The sequence below is a fragment of the Zonotrichia albicollis genome, chromosome 1 (genome assembly GCF_047830755.1).
Source record: "Zonotrichia albicollis isolate bZonAlb1 chromosome 1, bZonAlb1.hap1, whole genome shotgun sequence".
Lineage (NCBI taxonomy): Eukaryota > Metazoa > Chordata > Aves > Passeriformes > Passerellidae > Zonotrichia > Zonotrichia albicollis.
Window position 1 is genome coordinate 53195908 of NC_133819.1, and position 7474 is coordinate 53203381.

Sequence of the window (7474 nt, forward strand, 5' to 3'; positions counted from 1 at the left end):
TATAACCATCTTGTCTGTTTGTTAATCTTCACCTTTTACTACTGACTGTGGCAAATTGTTCTCTCTTCAACAGGAATGTCATTGTTTTACTATAACTTTTTATAGTTATATAACTATAACTTTTACTATAAAACTTTCAGTGCTTTCTAAGATGAAGCTAGCTGAAGTCATCAGTAGCCAGTTCAGGACTTTATTTAATATTTTTCTGAATGAATGCCACAATTAGATTTATATTAGCAAAGTTTCCTAGACCTTGCAAATTGGAAGACATTGACAATATTTTGTATAGTATTGTAGACAATACTCTACAAAAATTGTTGCACTAATGATTATGAGAACTGAGGCAACAGTAATGCCATGATAGTTAACAGCAAGAAATGTTCATTTAGGATCTAATATCCTGCATTTCTGCCATGGGCCAGGAGCTTTTGTTTTGCCAACACCTGTGGCCTGATGGATACACAGCTACAAGCAGTGACATGTCATCCCAATTGCACTGGTGACGTATTTCCAGCAGAGACAGGGAAGTTAGAATAGTGTTGTGTTAGGTATGAGAAAGAGCCAGCTAGAGTGACTGTGTGTGTAGTTGCATCCTTCCACAGTAAGTGACTGGACATAAAGCAGATACAAGAAAAAACTGGTAGGATGATCCAGGAGCTGCAACTCTGATGGATCAGATGAAAGCAGGAAGTCTTGGCAAAGCAAAGTCTGGAAGAACAATATAATTCTTCAGTGGTAAGAAGGATATAGAGTGGGTAGAAAAAGCAGTGTTTCAGCATTATTCAGGTCAATGTTGATACAAACACAAAAGAAAACCACTGGCCACAAATATATCTATATCTAAAACAAGAAGCTTTTGAACCATCAGGGTGGTGAAGATCTAGAAAGGCTCTCCTGCAAGGGACCCTAGAGAGCAACTCAGCTAGCTTTATAGTAAGTTCAGGGAGTTCTCAAAGTTCTGAGAATTTTGGAAATCGGGCCTAGGGAAATATTCCATTGGTTTTGTTTTGGCAGTAATTAAAGTGTTCTTAATGTATTGCTGATTTGTTGAGATAGTCAATTCTTGGACCTGAGATTTCTGACACACTATATTTCTATATAAAGTGATGCATGTTTTGCATTCATGTAATTTGTTGACACAACAGGGAGGAATTCACTCCTCATTCTACATTATGTGGTCCTGTAAACCTGGTCAGAATAATGGAAGGACTGAAGGAAAACACACACCTCACAACTCCAACATTGTGAGGAGTCACTTTAATATTTGTTTTAAGAATTAGCTTACTGTTTCAGACAATTTGGTTGGGTAAAATTTGGCCCTCCAAGCACACATATATAAATGGGCACTTAATTTTTTCCTTCTTTATGTTCTTATCCAGAAGACATCCTGAGTATCTCTCAAGGATTGCAACAGCAGAAAAGGAAACACTAAATTTAGGTGGTGACATTTTGATCACTCTCTTTTCTACAGTGTTGCAGGCAGGCCAGGCCATTAGGTTTTCTTAAAGGTCACAAGACCTTTTTCAGGGGGCTTCCCCACACTGTTCCCTGGTGCATCCATTTTGGAGAGTCACAGCCCTCTTCCACTGGTATAATGTGTAATGAAAGCCAATATAGCCCTGTTGTAAGGGATAGTCTCTGGTGTGGGAATTGTAACAATGTGACAGAAGTTGTTCATTCTCTCTTTTTCTTCCCCCACTTAGTGGTCACTGAAATGTGCTTAAAATTTTTGAAGATGTTGCTGTTATGATAGTGTTTTATGAAACCTTTTTCCTTTTTCTTTTCTCTAAACCTAAATTTTGGGCCTATTCTAAATGAACAGTGTCCCTTTGACATTCATGGGATTTATGGGTATGCATGGAGGGAAAATACATCCCTTTGCTGGATTTGAGTCAGGAGGATCCCAGAGGCATATACTGTACTTCTGAATTTCCTTCTGCTTTTCATGACGGTAATTCTTGTGTCCTCTTTTGCATACATAATTGATTAATCTGTATTTTTAAAGGTTTAATGCGTTTCCTCTTTTTAATCTGGAGACACATGATTTCATTTTCATTATACTCCCAAGGTCTCTGACTTCTGTTTTCTATTTCCCTACCCTGCCATCTGTGGGAACAAATTAGAGAGAAAATAACACTTTTGGATTATTGGGATAAGAAGAGAATAATACAAGCAGCAAAGGAAAAAAGAGAATTAACTGTAAATTCAAAGATTTCCTGAAACATGAGCAGGGAAATTAAAATTCCACTTTGTTGTGCCAGTGTCTCTCTTGAACTGTGAGGGAAGAGAGCACATATTATTGTTGGAGCCCTATTGCCACACTTCCCAGACTTCAGTGTCCAGGATCCCCCAAAATTCCTACTGGTTGAAGTCACTTGATTGATTAATTCCTCAGATTCCCTGGTCCTCTCTACATTTTTAAGGCTAAAGAGAAGATCTATTAAGAGACTTAAGGACTTTTCAGATGCCTAAATGTTGCTGGGCCTGTGCTAATCTGCATAGATGTTGTGGTGTCCTAAGCATCCTCCACTTTCACCCCTAGGATATGTTTTGCAGGGAAGCATGACAATTGGATCATGACCCATGAAGCCCCTCTCTGCAGGCTGCCTGATCTGTGTACTGCATGGCTGGGCATCAAAACCCCAAATCTCTTTATGGAATATGCCCCTGGCCACTCCTGGTGCTCTTGGTATGGAGAAAAGCCCATTTTTGTACCTTGAGATGGGAGCACATTTTTCTGGCGAATTCTCAGCCCATGGACTTCTACTTTTGCAAATCACAAAGGAACCAGAGTGAGTCTGGCCCATTCAACAAATCTGAGTTTGTACTCTTTCAGGTTTCAGCCCCCACTATTCAAATGAAAATAAATTGAATGAAGTGTGAGGGAGCAGAGATTGGGGAGTTTTTCATTTCTCACTGTGCATATCATGAGTTAAATTGCTAATAATCAACTTTATCCCTAGCCAAGATGCATTTTCACTTGTAACTCAAATGAGAATTAAAAACATAGATTTACAATAATGTAAAATGAAAAAAAAAAAAAAGAATAAAACTGCATTTAGCAAGAGCCTTAACAAGCAACTAACAACCACAATGTTTCAACTGACTTGTGTGGCTGGCTGTATGGACTCCACAACCCCTTCAAGGTATGGCCTTTCTCAGACAGTCCTTCAGCCTACATCTTTTTTCACCTCTTAAAGTGCAGCAGCTGCTTCAGACAACTACCCCAAGAAACTTCTCTAGCCAAAGGTGTAATGACCTCCTCCTTCCTCTCTTTTCCTGTTTACCTGCCCTTGGTCTCCATGACTGGGCACTGAGCATTTGGAAATTAGCTCATTTCCTTCCCCCACTGCTTAAGCTTTCTTGATTATTATTTCTATTGTGTTTGCACCTATTTTCTACCTTCTGAAAACATGCTGGTACGGCTTCACATGGAACATCATGAGAGATATTGAAAATACAATCTTCTTGCCAGAACTGGAGCTATCCTCATCCCATGAATGCCACATAAAAGCTGTAAGTGATACGATAACGTTGATGGTGGAACCAGGAGCCTCGGGCATCTGTTCCCAGTGGGAATTTAGGACAGGGGCTGGGGTGAGAAGGAGGGTGACTGTGTGCTTGCCTGATTTGTTAATGTGCTGATGAAGTAATTTTTTTTTTACAACATCAAGTTGCAAGCTACTGTTGTGGTTGATATCCTTGAATCTGATCAGGAGTTTTCAGGGCTGAGAGAGCAAAGGAGTTTGTTGGAGTGGGCTTCCCTTAACACAGGAGGAGTAAATCCTGCTTCCTTCTCCAAGTATCAATTAAATGCTTTCCATTTGGATCACGATAATGTGTCTAGACAGGGACTGGAGCAGGAAAAGTTTCCATTTTCCTGACTCCTGAGTCAGGCAAAAGTATTTTGTTTCACTTTGTTCCCCTCCGCATCCAACTCATATTCCTCCAGTGCCATGGCCCAGTCTCACCAGGAGAAAAGAGTAAACCACCTTCCATGTTCATACTCTGAGCAGTATTACTGTGTGTGAAGCGTGATCATGGTGCCCTCCTGTCCCCCAGTGACTTCTCCTTGGCAGATGAATAGAGAGTAGGACATGGTACCAGAGATACCAAAGTGTCACACCAGTGTAAACACCCCGACTGTGTCTGGGCTTATCTTATCTCCTTAGCAAGGTGTGTAAAAGGAATTTGTCAGTAATTTGCATTGTCAACAATGCTGTTTGGCCTGTTAGCCAAATGCTGAGCTTGAGAGGAGAGATGGGATTTGTGCTAACCATCAAGCTCAAGTAGTAAAGAAATTGGTGTTTTCCTAAAGTGGATTTATTTTAACTGCTCAGCTGCAAATACACATGGAGGCTCCAATGCAGGTCAAAATAGTTCTAGAAACTTCTTCATCCATTTCTCAAGCAGATTATCAAGTTACAGATATTGCATCATCAACACAAAGTCCCTTTGGCTGACCACCCTGCAGAACTCAGTGCTTTAGGTTTTGCTATATAGGCATTTGAGTGTCCTGCACATACTCCTAGCTCATGTTTTCAGAGACTTTGTAATTCTCCATTGCACAACTTGGGGAAGGGACAAGTGTGTGAATTCTGTTGTTTTCCTGTCTACCTAAGCGAGCCTCCTTCAGTGCTGGCATCTGTCTGACTTCTGTGGTCTGCTGGAGGACAGTTAGCATTTTTTGCTGGCTGTGTTCCATTTCCCTTATCTAAATTTAAAAGGAATATGATTCCTGTTTTATAAGAGACAAATGATTACCTAGTAACTTCAGGGGTGAAAGCAGGAGGCTGTTTCCCCATCATCTTTTAGCTGACTTGAGCTGTTCTCACCAAAAGCAGATGTCATTCCTGATGGTTAAGAAAATAACTTTTTGAAGGAAGTGCCATAACCTCCATTCATGAGATAAGGCAATATACCCTGCATTTCCTACATGCTCCTCCTTAGTAACACCAGTGGGCAATCTGGGCACAAATAATGAGAGGCAGTACCTGCATTTTAACCCATTTACAGCTTGAGGCTGTTAGAGATCCACTGGAGAAATGCAGCACTAAAGGGGCTCCACTCTGGTTTTCCTCTGCGTGTCAGTCCCACAAGCCACTATCAGTAGGGTGCCATGCACACAGATGAATGGCATATAACCCAAAGTCTTAATGAAGAACAGATTTTCCTGGGTTTTGGGGCTTCAGTAGGAACTGCACAAACCTGTACTTAAAAACTCTCTGGTTTTGAACATGGCAAGTAGAATTACTGTTTCTTGCTGGTTTCAAGGTAACATTATCTCACTGCAAGTGGTAAAGGGAGGAGGATGAGTTTTGGGTTCCATAAAACAGTGTTGCTGCTCTTGTGAGCTATTAAAGTGGGCAGGGCTTTAGTGGCATTAGTCATGGACTTTTTCAGACCTCAGAGTCCTCAGACTGCATGGTCTGAGCTGGCTGATTCTCCTTATGCTTGTCCTTTTGTGAGGTCCGTCCTCACACACACTGAAAAAGAGTAGTCCCTTTCCTGGTGCAGCAGCAGAGCAAGGATGTGAAGATGGATGTGAATGCAGTGTTGGCCTCACTGCCCTGTTCCTGGCCCAAGCAGGTCACCTTCCACGGATGCTACCTGTCCCTAATGGTTTCTGGCACATCACCAGTGCGTAATCGTCCACCTACTACAAGGGAGGTGGTGAGGAACAAAACTTCCTAGGAGGAGGGTGTAACATTATTTTCTGTTCAAGATGTAATGCAACCCTAAGCATTTTATACTGCCCTTACATCCATTATCTATAGCAAGATTTTATATTCATTTTGCAACTCTAAATAGTTAATCAGATTTTTTTTTTGCAAAAATATTTTGTTTGCTGTTTTTGGCTCAGTGAGGCTGGCTATTGGTGGGGGGCAAGTGGCAGGGGGGAGAAAAGCATCCTTATAATAAGCTCCCTGGTTTTTTAACATTAGAGTGGGAAATAAAATGGGAGTTTTTGCAAGCAGCTGAGCTCCAGAGTGATTCCACTAGGCTCCATTCTCCTTTTATTGATGAAACTCAGTAGATTTCAAGCTAACTGCTTTCATCTCATGGGGAAGTCATAGAAGATCCTTCAACTAACTTAGAAAATGCTTTGTTCTGCATCTCACTATTTCCATTGAAAAGTTATCCTAATTGAATCAGTTTACCTTTTGAAACATTAATTAAATAAAAAAAGAGTTGGTATTGCCAACAAAACAGAATAAAACTTTTTTAACATACAGCGGAAATCAATTATCCTGTATCAGTGGATGTAACTGAAAGAATATTATTGTAGTTTCATTTTGTTTTCTTGGGGGGAAAAAAGTCTAATTGTTTTTTAAATGAAATGTTAAGTAGCATAGTTTACCAAGAAGTGTAACCACAGTCTGGTTTGATGTGTGTTGCACAGCTGGAATTAGAAACACACACAAAAAGAAAGAAAAAAAAATAGAAACCACACAGCTATTAAGCTGAGACAGTAAAGAAGCAACAAAATTGGCCTGGCTTTTATTTTTCCACTTAAAGATACTATTCTCTTGGACAAACAGTATAGTCTTTGCAAATAAATAAACTTAATTTTTTTTAACTACAACAAAACAAAACAAAGAAAAAAAGAAACAGAAGAAGGAAATAGGAAAAACCCAAACCAAACAAAACAGTGAGAACATAGGGATCATTAAGTATGTGATTTCAAACAAAAATGTTGTCAATTAAGGCCAACGCCCAGCAGAAGGAATCTGGGAAAGAGGTTGAAACAAGAAACAAATATCATGTCCTTCAAGTTTAATTAATTTCTTTGGATAATCTCCAAACATGCAAGGAGAGGGGGGGGGAATGACAAAAGCAACACTAAACAGCCAAAGGAAGAAAAATATGAAAAACGAGAGTTACTGAAATTTGAAATAGTAGCATTTGTAGAAATTTAGAAGTCAGTATGTTTTCCTCTCAAAAAGCTCTAACCAGAACCTGTGAGGCTGGGAAAATAAAGTTTCATGTGTCTAAAAAAATGGGGTCTTTTGAAGTGCTTGTAGCAGCTGGATGCCATGGCAGCCTCTTCATGATGCACAAAGTTGTTTTGTAGTAGAATGCTCAGAAAAGTGGTTCCTGCTTGCAGAAAATGCATGCTGCTTCCATGCATTCTCAATGCCTGGGTCATCACTGTCTGCAGTCCTGACCACATCCCCAGCAAAGCTCTTCCCATTGGTTTAGCAGGGCCCTCAAGTCTCTTTCTAGCTGGAAATGGACCAGTGCAGCCACAGAGGAGGAGCACATTGATGTGCCCCTGGTAGAGCAAATACCTGCCAGGTCTTACTGAAGAAAGCCCAAAGCCAAAAGAAATGAGTCAAAGCAAAAGAATATGCATTCCTTTTCCACTTCATTTGCTTGCCTTTTTTTTTTTTTTTTAATATGTGAAAAATCATCCTTTTCTTCCCCAGTATTAACCAGCTCCTTCATCTTGAATTCAGCTCCCACTGCTGCA